This window comes from Poecilia formosa, unplaced genomic scaffold (genome assembly GCF_000485575.1).
Source record: "Poecilia formosa unplaced genomic scaffold, Poecilia_formosa-5.1.2 Scaffold192, whole genome shotgun sequence".
Taxonomy (NCBI): domain Eukaryota; kingdom Metazoa; phylum Chordata; class Actinopteri; order Cyprinodontiformes; family Poeciliidae; genus Poecilia; species Poecilia formosa.
Genome location: NW_006800131.1, coordinates 1,028,014 through 1,040,761, shown reverse-complemented (window position 1 = coordinate 1,040,761; position 12,748 = coordinate 1,028,014). Strand labels below are relative to the sequence as shown.

General features: G+C 36.7%; 1 long non-coding RNA gene across 1 annotated transcript; it reads right to left on the bottom strand.

Annotated features, from left to right (window-relative positions):
• Positions 1-4,803: 4,803 nt before the first annotated feature.
• LOC107837951 (uncharacterized) lies at positions 4,804-6,857 on the bottom strand. Its single transcript, XR_001664001.1, has 2 exons — positions 6,790-6,857; positions 4,804-6,070 (listed from the first exon to the last, which is right to left on the bottom strand). It is a non-coding gene; the product is annotated as an uncharacterized LOC107837951 (long non-coding RNA).
• Positions 6,858-12,748: the final 5,891 nt, after the last annotated feature.

Here is a 12,748-nt window from a genome sequence, read left to right as displayed (position 1 = left end):
CAAAACTCGACATGATTTATAAACTTTGAGTTCACGTCTCAAACTTGCTCAGTCTGAACAGTAAGATTTTTATACAGTAAATATAAGAAAAAAACTCTAAAACTTTGATTACGGGATTGTTTTCATGTTGTGTTTATTGTCTTTTGGGTCCAGTAAAAATCCTACAGACCACTACATAATATTGACCAATCTTTCAAATGATCTAAACCAACCAACAAAAAAAATGTAGAGACCATAAAAGCAGGTTTTTTTATTCCCCTCACACATCTTGTTGGAGGATAAAGAACACAAGCTTTTCACTGGAAAGCACAAAAGGTTCTTCCACTTTCCTTTTTCATTAAGGATTTTCAAATTATTTCCTTTTCCCAGGAGACGGTGATCCTCAGTACATCATGTCCCTCAGTCAGATTATGATCTGCAGGGCCTGTTTGTTTCTGTGGGGTCAGGGCAGAGCCGGCTCAAGGTCGCAAGTAGCTCTGAACGCAGTTTGATTCCTTCCAGCTACCGCAGCACAACTAAGAAATACTATAAATAATTTGTGTTCCAAAGTTTGGACAAAAGTATTCATACCTCTTAAACTTGACCGACACAATGAAATGGCGCGCTCACACCAAACGCGTCCAACGCTTCAAGTTTGAAGCACTTTGCTCGTCAGGTGCATCTGGTGCAGAATTCCCTTAAATTTAGCACCATCCACCAAACACACACTTCATCCTTCCTGAAAGAAGCATCTCCACAGCATGACGGAGCCACCGCCATGTTCCCTGGGGTGGATTTTATGTTCAGGGTGATTTACCCAGGCAGTTGTATTTACGTCGCCAACACAACTGCAGCTCTACAAAGGCATGACTATAAACCTAAACTGAAGTCTGATAAAGTTTCACGCCACACTTTTCAAATTTTTGTTAGCAGAAAAAGTTAAAAACATGTTTTTCTTTAAGATAATATGCAAATCAATTGGTGCTGCTCGAGAAGCACAATTTAGTTATATGTACACGTTTAAAAGAAATGCACATTTCAAACATGATAAATATTTGAGTTTTTTGAGAATGTCAGTTACTACAGTATAAATATTAATGGTTGCCTTGTAGAGCACAGAAATGATTTAAGAGAATGATAAATCAGAGTGTAGCTGATTTACTAATTAAAAAACTAAAGTCTTAATTCACAGAATTGAAGGCTTCAACAAGAGTTCTTAAATATGTGCGACTGAGATGCAACACTTATTTTTTGGCATGGACACAAATGCTTCAGGGCTTCCCAGTGGATTTCTGGCTAAATCTACTTTAAGGCAACGCTGCTTTGAAGTTTAGTCTCTGCACTTGAAGATGGTCCGATCAGCAAAGTGAGCCAGGTTAAAAATTAACCAAAGTGCATCAGAAAACTCATCAGTAAAGTGAGTAGATTCAGCTGACCTTATTGTCTGGAAAGCTTTCAGGTAAGATGGATGGAGAAGAAGTAAAAGAAAGTGATATGTAAAGGTCGAAGCAGTCAAACTGGATGATTAAAGAACAAGTGGCATTTTCCAGGTCAACCATGTTAGCTGGGTAATAATAAAACTGGCATGATTGATCGGTTCGCCTGTAATCTGATTAGCATCGTCAGTTGTCTGATTTCTCCCTGGCCCAGTATTTGTATTTTCATTTCATCCATCCTTAAATTGTGTTATTTCTTTTCTTTCTTTAATTACACTCGTGTTTGTTTCCTTCACAATAATATTTCCTGTCCAATCTAATTTTCTTTTTCGCCTGCTAGATTTTTCTCCCTGCATGTTCATGATTGCCTCTGTTGTCTGGGAATTATTTTCTCTTACTCCCCTACCTTCCTCTCATTCACCTGCCGTCTTTCTTTCTTTGTCTGGCTGTCATTACTTTGTTCCCCTTCCTGTCGCTCTTTGGCTTCATCTCTCCGTCTCTGTCGCCGATTCATTTTTCTAACGTTTTTATTGTTTCTGCTGACAGATGTGTCAGCAGAATAGGCCGTTTGTTTTCTTGGAAACCGAGTCAAACAAAGACAGAAAACTGTTTTCTTTCAACGGTTTCCTTTTATCAACAAATCTAATTTGCAGACCATGAAATACGAGTAAATCTTTTATCGTCTTATCAAGAAGAAAAATAAAAACGTCAGTTTTCATGACACCAAAAACACATTTTTCCTGCAGATGGCTGGGACATTAATATGTTGGTGAAGCCTGCATGTGTTGAGACATGGAGAAGCATCTGCTGCTGAACATCATAGGCTACTAAATGCAGAGTCGCTTTTAAAGTATACAGCTCTGGAAAAAATTAAGAGATCACTTAAAATTATCAGTTTATCTGATTTTACTTTTTATAGGTAAATGTTTGAGTAAAATGAAGATTTTTCTTTTATTGTATGAACTACTGACAACATGTTGCCGAAATTCCAAGCAAATATTTAGTTTTTATTTGCAGAAAATGAGAAATGGTTAAAATCACAAAAAAGATGCAGGGCTTTCAGAGCTCAAATAATGCAAAGAAAACAAGTTGGTATTCATTTAGAAACAATACTAATGTTTAAACTCAGGAAGAGTTCAGAAACCAATATTTGGTGGAATAACCACGAGGTTTTCAATGGAGATCAGCAAAGTTGGCTCTTACGTTGTTCCAGAGCTGCATATTAAGGTAAAATGATATATTTACTTGGATGAGTCAGGTTCTGCCTTTCACAGATTAAACTGGGTAATGGAATATTGCTAATAAGATACTAAAGACAGTTTCAAGTACCAAATCCATTTCCATCTTGTCTTTCTTTAGAAATAAAAAATAATAATAAAAAGAAACAAGTAATAAACCTGTTTTAACTGCAGGGCTGTGTAACAAAAGGCCAAAGTAGCTAATTTAATTCACAACAGTAAACCTGACCTAAAGTTAGTCAACTACAATCTATTTTATAAGGGAGAAAATACAAGCTGTAATTATTTTAAAGTTTTTGTTTTGCTACCACTGACCGCATTGGAATCATTTTTTTATTCTGAAATCATTATCTTTTACTTTAGATTAGATTTTCGATATATACAGAAAGTAGAAGTAAATAGCTCTTAGAAATGAACCAATAGAGGCTGAAATCGGCAGGTCGGAGCTTTAGAGAACAGGAAATCGGCCTGTTGTTCGATTGGTGCATTTCTTGTACAGATACAATATTCCTAATCTGCCGTCTTTTTTAATCAGAGGTAATCCTGAAACCTTTTCAAACAAGCAACCTTTTCTAACTTTATTGTTCTGAACTTTTTTTGCTTCCCTGTAGAGACTTAACTGGAGGGTTTTTTCTCCTCTTTTTTGTGTTGGCACTTTTTTTAATTTCACTGAAAAATTCATCCATTCATGAGAAGGTTGACTATTTCCTTTGTAAGTTTTTGATTTTTCTTTAAAATTGTCTTTTTTTTTTTCCAGAATTAGGCAGACTACCTGTAGTGAAAGTTCATTGTTGGAAACTTTTTGACAGAAATATCTAACATTGGGTTATTCGAGTTGTAACACACCAATTTCATCTACATTTCTAACAGATAAAGAAGGGCCTTTTTAGTATATTATCTAAGAAAAACAATTAGTTTATCCCCTTTTGCTCTCCTCACATTTATATATTTTTTTACTGTTATACATCCTTTTCTATAAACTTGCACATGTCTGATAGTTATATAACTGTAGAAATGTTAAAGTGGAAATAAAAGGACAGACAACAGTAGGACGGACAGACGGACGTGTCATGGCTCATCTGTGAGCTGTAATTGGATTGTCGCCTCGTCAAGTTGCTGGTTGACACTCTGTGTAATGGACAGAGACATTCAATTTAGGTGAAACACAAGCTGAATGCCAATTAACTGCAGGACACTTTGAGACAGAGGAGAGGAGGCGAAGAAAACAATGAGACGAAGGAGGACGGAGGATGATGAGGATGAAACGACTCCATGGGTGATTGTGGAAACATTGAAGTATTGATTCAAAAGGGACTTTGTCACTTTGTTTGGCTGCCAGTGCACTTCCGGTTCAAACGAAAAAAGAAAATCAATTGTCTCTAAAAATAGCTTAAATACTTAGATCTATATGTGACCCTTAAAAATCTGAAGAACTTTTAAAAGTTCAACATTTGTTCAAACAGGCACAAATTTGCACATTTAGATAAAAAGCGACTATTAATGGTCAGATCTTCTTGTACTTGGACATTCCTCTGTGTTCTTTAAAAAAGATTCATTAAAGAAGATCATTGTTTAAATCATCCTGGGAGCAGGATAATTAAGATGACATACTGAAATGCATCGCTCTTCCCCTGGCCCTTTTTTGTCGTTTCTCTTCTCCCGCACTTGTCTCCTGTAAATTTTAACAGCCGCTAAAGGGCAAAGTGATGGAGAGATTTACAGCAGGCTGTAAAGCCAGTACATCGCTTTCACTCATCTTTTTTCTCCCAGACGTCCTGAGAGTCTCCGACCATCAGCAAGTTTCCTCTTTCCAGGCTCTATCAGTCATCTCCACTTTGAAACGATATAAAATTAAAAAGTGAAAAACTACTTCAGGCAGTGGCTTTGGCCACTTCAAAGCAGATATTTGACGTGAAGTGCAAGGAAACATTATAAACATTATTTGTGGTTTCCAAAGCTGACCAAGGTTAATTAGGGTCAGCATGAAGCAAACAAGAATATAGACTTCCATCGTAAAAACATAACATTATACCACATTGGGCTTAATGTAATGCTCTCAAATTGTTTCATTTCCAGTTTTCCAGCTGGTGCATTTCTCAAAACAATCAGTAAAAACTGCAAAACCTAGATGATAACCTGCAAAGCGTATCACTTTCTCAGAACGGATAGTTTATTTATCAAAAGCAAATATTTTTATCATTGAAAGTGTCATCAAAATGAAAAGTCATGACACCATGTTAATGTACAAGATGCTCAAATGGCTTTGTCATGTTTTCACGGTTCCCTTTGAGTGTTTTCCAATGCTAAGAGCTTCAGGTCTCAGAGACACTGCCTGAAAATGTTCAAACGGCTGTTCACACATTACTGCATCTGGTGAGATAAATGAGTACAAGACACTGAATGCGTCTGCTTCACATTTTGCTCTCTGCAGCTCTAATTTCTTCACAGCATTGTGAGAAAATAAAGAACAGTAAATAAAACTATGCACAACTGTAAACAGGGCCATTTCTGAAAACTGAGGGTAATGGTTCAATTTGGGAGCCAATTTCTGGAAAGAATGTGCATAAAAACGACAGATTTTAAATATTTTTGTATGTAGTGACTCTTTCAGTTTTATAAGGCATGGTAAGTTAGAAATCATAGAGAGTTAATTTTGAAACAAATGATAATGTTATAAAACAGCAGACAGAATTGATGCATGTCCAACAGGACTTACATTTTGTTAGACAGAATTTGCTACTATAACATGCACAACTGGCTAAATGTTGTGGCTTTTGAACCAACAGTTGTAAGAACTTTAATCCTGATCAGAAAAATGCACCAAACAAATTGGGGGGGAAAGATGTGATGATGCCTTAGCATCTCCGTAAACATCCTGATCAGAAATAATTTGGAGGATTTTGAAAACAAGAATGGCCAAAGAGTAGAAAGTTTTCTCGGTTCTGCCTTGAGGTCGAGCTTGACTGCTGGGTCCAACTACATAACAACAATCAGCGGGCTTCCACCCTGCTGGGACCATCAGGTGTCCAATCAATAACTCAGGGCTTTCCTCAGCCTCCTCTGAAATTGACACATTGCTCAAAAGACAAAGTGAAATTTATGATTCGGATTCTGTAGGTCATTCTGAGGACGACTGATCAATATCTGAGAGAGAACAATGAGTAAATCTGAAGGTGCTTCGGGTCAGAAAACAACAGTGGAATCATTACAGATCAATGTGATCCGGACAACAACCGCCTCCCCTCTGCTCACTGTATCTTAAAAATGGTTTGTTTTTTCACATGTTGCTTTGTTCATTGATTTTAAATATTTCCTGTGTTACGCCTCTGGTCTGGAGGAATCCTGAGAAATGACAGGCTGTGTGACTCTTGGATCTCTTCCAGGTCAGCAGACATGGCCAGCTGCACAGTGTGGATCCTGCGTTATGGACACAGTGTTGGGAAAATGAGCACAAGAACTTTCCCCAATTTAGGTACAAAAATGTCTAAACTATATGACTTAATTGCTAAACAAGAAACTGAAAACCTTAATTTACTCCCCACTTTACAGTTTTGTGCCATGTTTCATTTGTTTTACTTTTAAAAATTCCGTCAATATACACAGAAACTGGCTTATGGTGTGGAAAATCACTATTATTGCCCTGACCCATTGCAACTTAATCATTCGAGGTGCCACGATGGGCGTTGGAAATAGAGCGACTGAAATAGTTTTCCAATGTTTTTGCAGTTTTTTCATGGCTTCTACTTGTTCGAGTCAAACTAATTTGTCTGTGAACGTAACGCTCCTGGTTGGGACTCATAGACGGATGTATTTAGTTATAACAGCTAGCTTAGAAACCGACCCATACCTCCTCCTTCCTGATGTGTTGATCAAATTACAGACTTTGCCTGAATTCATACCACAATATTTATATCACTATGTCATAAAGAGCGTTTCTCCTCACACCGGAGGAGCCTTTAAAACGGACAAAAGACGAGATGCTAACCAGTATTTCCAGACATGCTAGGCTACATGACGGTGCGGCACCGTCTCCATGGTTACCAACGGTTAGACACGTATCTTCTCCATAATGACAAATCGGATATATCTTTCTAATCATACTTACTTATAAAGTATATGAACGTTAATCTTCTTACCTTGTAAAAAGGTGTTCGCTGCAAATCCGCGGATACACCGAGGGCTGACAGTAATAATGATTGACAGCTGGCGGCCATTATGATTAACAGCCGCTATCCACAGCCGAATTTTTCCTCATTAAAAGTTCTGCAATAAAATGATAAGTTAGGTTTCTATCCGACCGCGCAGCACCCTGAGACCATTTTCAAAAGTGAAATCAACGAAATAAAAGCGATGTTAGGCTAGCAGATGTCTGTTTTTTGTCGGGCTTTAAAGGAGCGCATTGGTAGTTTTGACGTCCGTCATGGCGGAGCGAGCGGATTTCTGAGGGGCGTGACGTCACATGAAAAGGGTCAAGGGTTAACATAAAAACGAATTTCTCCACAGTCGTGTTCATTACTTTTATAGTTAAAATTCTGCCCAGGTAAGAAAGTCAGATGAAGATAAAATTAGCTGTATGTTCTGGTTAGGTAAAGAAAAAATGTCCAAATTATTTATTTATTTGTTTATTTTTTGTCTCAATGTCCAAACATATGGTTTAATTAAGAGGGAATGCAAAAAGAAATAATTTTCTTTTACAATTGCAGTAAAGAAAAAAAGTACGTTTTTTTTCTGTTATTTGAGCTTTCAGTGAACAATTCTGTCAGGTTTTGAAGGTAAGACTCATAAAGATGAGACTCCGTCCTTTGTATCTCTGCTGAACATTGTGATGATGTTGGAGCCTTTTCCATTAACCTTTCACACGTCAGAAAAACACCTGCTACTTAGAAAGCTTTAAAATGCTGTTAAGAAAAACCTAATTAAAATGTCATCACAGATAGACGCAGCCCTCCACAATTACTGGCAAATTTGAAAAATGCTTGAAAATAAATGAATGTTTTATTACAGGAAATTAATATCACACTAAACATTTTTTTAGCAGTCTAACCTTCAATTTCTTGCATTCATTAGGTAATAAGTAAAAAAAAATTTGGTGAGAAATTATTTTGTTTCACAAAATTACACATTTAGTGGCACCCGAACAAAGTCAGCAAATCAAGTGTGACTGAAGCTTTTTTCATTTATTTATGCCTTTTTAATTAACTTTTAATTAATAATTCATGATTTACTTTTTCTCCAAGAAATAAGGTGACAGACCTTTTTTTATCCACACCTGAAAATGGGAAATGAAAGAAAACACCCCATGCAAATAGATCGATAGATAGTTGCACATTTCTCTCTATCGATGTTAAAAATTTTATTATAATTTTGCATCTGCAACACCATGAAAAGTTTAAGTGATGTACCTTTTTAATGGACTAACTGAGACACAAACAATTATCTGTCACTCATAAATAAAATGAGCTGATATGAAACTAATTAGGAGTGATTAACCAGGATAAAATCTGTGCTGTTTCACAACTCAATGCCTCTGTGTTTAATGATCACCACTGAGTAATTTTCTAAAATAAAAGCAGCATTTTTCTTTGTACTGATGATTAAAGACGTATATTCTCAGGGTTGGTTTCAAGAACCAGTCTTTAAACATTGCTCGTAGCAGAAATAATGTTAATTTATTTACTAATTACACAATTAATCACATATTACAGCTGAGATGAAGACTTTGGATGAGCTCATCAGGTAGTTGGAGAATTTAAATGTTTACTTCTTACCTCTCAGATTTCACACCTCGTCAACAGATATGGTTCCGATTTTACCAACTATAAATAAAACAAAGGCTTTGACGTCATGCTGCAATCATTTTCTAATCCAACATCCATAAGAGGAAAAAAAAAAATCAGTTTTTGGCCTAAGCAACTGTAAGGTTTTTGAAATTTCCTTAGCTTCAGTGGGACAGCGCTGTTACAATATTGATTAAAGAGGCTGGATTCTTTTATATCGCTGATTAAAAGCACTGGATTCCTTTAGACTGAATCCAGACACTGGAGTTGCTTACAGTATTGATGACGGACACAGCAGCATTCCTATAGATTATTGATCACACACACTTGTTTGCTGCAGATTACTGACTGCAAGCGCTGAATCACAGGCTAAATAAAAACCATAAAGTTTCCTATAACAGACACCTATTTTTTTTTAATAGTACTAATTGAAGGCTTTGGGTTTCTTTACAAAATTGATTAAATCCTTCTTAATTTTTTTTAATTACAGTAACTGATTTTTCTTACAGCGTAAATCACTTGCAGTATTGACTTGATTTAGATAAATGTCGCTTTTAACACCATTTATTGCATTTCAGGGTTAAAGCTCTGCCCATACGTTACTGCAAAGCTCAGCAGACATGGAGCAGCTAATATCAGTTATGTATTTCTAAATGTGTGGCATGTTTTTGCCAAATTGTTCCCTGAATACGAGGAAACCTACGGTATAATTATGGAGCTGACACTTGAAATGGATCTTGAGCATAAACGTCGGTAATGCGAGAGGCGTTTAAAAAGACCTGCAGAGTTATTCAACATCTGAACACTCAGCCCAGGACGCACACAGGCAGCAGGATGTCGGCACACAACACGCTAATAATACCCGCTGCACACACGTTTCATTATTCAGATTACCGGTGCGCTTGTTTCCATCAGCTGTACTTTTATGCTGCCGCAAACTCCATGACCATCATGAAAGCAGTAAAATATTAGTCCACGGGAAAAACTACAACTGCTTTGCATATAATACTGTTGTAAAAAACAAAATAAGTTGTTGTCTGACATAAGATTTCCTCGACGAACCGCCTGTTCAGCTGTTCGCGACGACGTCCTTCCAGCTCAGGAGGATCAACAATCATCGTTTTCTTCAACAAAGTGGAAATAATTGTTTGCTCTCATGAAACCAGATTCCAGTGCAAATTAAGAGTTTTCCCTAAAACCCACTGATGGATCTTTGACTTATGAGGCTTTCTCACCCAATTGCATAAAATATAAATAACGCATTTTATACAAACACTCATTATATTGTTGTTAGAAACATGAAAATATCATTACACTTTGTGCTATTACAATAAAAACACTTGAAATAATGCTTTTTTAAATCAAGTCTAGATTTACACTACACTTTTTAAATGTATACATAAAGTCTCTAACTAAAGATGGAAGCATAACTTCAGACAAACATCTGACTTTTACTTAAATTTTAAGTCACTTTCAGCTTTAAAAGTGAATAATTGGTGAAGAAACACTAAAGGAATCCTTCATGATGAGTCTCAAAACAAGTCAAAGTTTCAGATTATTAGACAAATATATGAGAATCAGCTATGGCTTTTCTTATTTTGCCGCCTGAACATATCAAAGATTTAAAATCAGCTTTAAAGTATAAATAANCCTTTAAGTAATGTGATATTGAAAATATCAAAAGTTTGTGGGAATGGGAATCCAAAGAGCCTTTTCCTCCTTTCTCCTCCCAGTCTGATTTGTTTAGTACTGGCTCTTTTCTGGGAAAATTTTAAAATTTTAAAATTTGACTTGTGAAATGTTTTCTTTGCAGATCTAGTTCTTTATGAGTGGACAAATTTCATTGTAAGAGTTGTTTTAAAGTGTTATTTACTGAATGTTCCACATCTTCATATTGAGTTCTGTGCTAATTAAACCTTTCTGCAACTTTCCTTTCACTGTGAAGAGGGAAGAGCGACGTACAATAACTGTGAATTTTGAGACCAGACCATCAGGTGTGAAAACACATAATATTCAGACATTCAGGGCTCTAAATGTGTGTTTCAGCAAACATATAATTGAGCTGTCATTGAATTAAAAAAGTGCTGCAAAGGAGGCGAGTTAACTACAGAAACTAAGCTGAACCAGATTCCTCATTGCCACTTATTTATCTCATTCAATCGATTGGAAACGATGCATTTTAAGAGGAGACATGATGAGATGAGGGAAGGTCAGGGGAATGTTGACCCCGTTCACCACCTGCTTAATTACACCCTGCTGCCCTGTTAGTGGATGAGCAACCCTTGTAAAAACACCAAATTAACTACAGTTGGTACATCAGACCCAAACCCGTGTTTGGTAAGCTGCGCAGCCGCGTCTTTCTAATTATCATGATGTTAAGACGCACTCGCTCCCGAAGATGAATGTGGCTGCAAGTTGCAGCTGCTCACAAGTAATTTGTCCAGATTTTAAAGGCTCTCTGGTCAGTGTTTTTATAGTTTCAGTTACACAAATCTGCGCTTAACAAGCAGAGTCACATTTATAAATTACAGAATGTTAACAAGGCGGATCTGTCCTTCTCCAGAGACTAACATTGTGAAAACCCAGATTTATGTCCAGCATTCTCATAAATGTCAACAGTAAATCTATGCTTTCATCTGAAATTAGGAATTCATTAAATAAAAAGGTTTCTCCCCGATATCATTACTTAATAATCATGCAGCCTCTGCATACACATTCAGCTCCTTCGTTTTATTTTGAAAGGGAGGCTGGACCAACATACATAGATTAAATAGTCTCAGCACATTGGAGTGACCTTTCCCCCCCATCCTCCAACTCTGGATTCATGAAAACCTTCCTTTGGAGGAAACCAATTTACCAGCTCCTTTTATCGCAGCCCAGTTTTAATTGTTTCTTCATTAAACTGTGCATATTTTTGCATCAAATCCATAGCACCAATCTTTTACTTGTGCAATTACAGTAACTTTAGCCTGGCCATTGACTTTCTATGTGATTCTTCTCGATTCTCATCAACTTTCAGTGCAGCAAAAATACCAAGTGTTGTGGTTGTTTCCTGTGCAAATATATTAATACACTTTAAAAAAGAACAAAAAGTTAAAGTAACTTTCAAGCAAGATGTAAAGTGTAGAACAAGGGGCTGGTTTCTACCGGGCTATGATAGAATAGAATAGAATTTGAAGGGAAATTGATTATTAGTTGAAAAGCTCTTCCGTTGAAGGCATTAAATATTAATACAAAGATAACCATAAGAGACAAAATTTCTAAAACATATGTCTGTATACATCTACCTAAGAGTGATGAAGGTATTCAATATGACTGAATATAATAAATAAATAAATAAATAAATAAATAAGCATACACATCCAAATACGTTAATCTATAAAAAAAATCCTGAGTGCAGAGAAAAATTTATTTAACATGAGAAATGTTTTACGATATTTCATACTGAAGTACATAAATTAAACAGGTGAAATGCTTAAGTTGGCCCAATAACATTCAACACACAGTTATACAACATGAAACACCTTTGAAAAGCAGAAGTAGAGCCTCCTGCGCAACCAACAGGAATTTAGCAAGTAGTTTCTGAATGGTAAGTGAACAACAACAAAAGACTTTCCAGCTGCCATCCTCTATTACTGATACCTGATTCCTTCCAAATGTCCTTCATTTTATCTCCTCACTGTGATATTTTTTACATTTTATTTATGTTTTTTGCTGTCTTCATTTTTCGTCTGATTAATGCATTTAAAATCTAACAAGCTTAGACATAAACTTAGCCATGGGAAGAAGAAAGCTTTCAAAAAACCAGCCAAAGAAAAAATAAATAAATGAAGTTTCTTTGGAGCTGTTAACTTCTGAATCAAATTTTCTCGGTGCAGCAGCTCAGCTAACTGGCAGCTAAACCCGCTACATGTCAGCTGATGGCTGCACTTCGTCTGACTTCCTGCAGGTTATTCAAATCTCACTCAGCTGGATTGATTTCATCATGCCGCATGTTTCAATGTGCCACCGCCGCCACTGCCTGAATCTAATATCGATGCCCAACGGAGTGTGGCGACTCTCTGTAAGGCTCAGCGTCACTTCAGGGGAGGTCCTGGATTACTTCACAGTCCCTTTACCGACAGCGTCATCCTGTGTTCACTCGGTGATTTGTCTGCTCTATATTATTTAATCCCAGCCGACTGAAGCGGCAGGAGTTGGTGTGTCTGATGTTTGGTCAGACAGGAATTTATCACAGACTGGTTTCAGCTGTTTAGGGGCCGCAGTTAGCCAAAACCTCTGTCAGAGTGATAAAATGGATGCTGAATCACACTGCAGT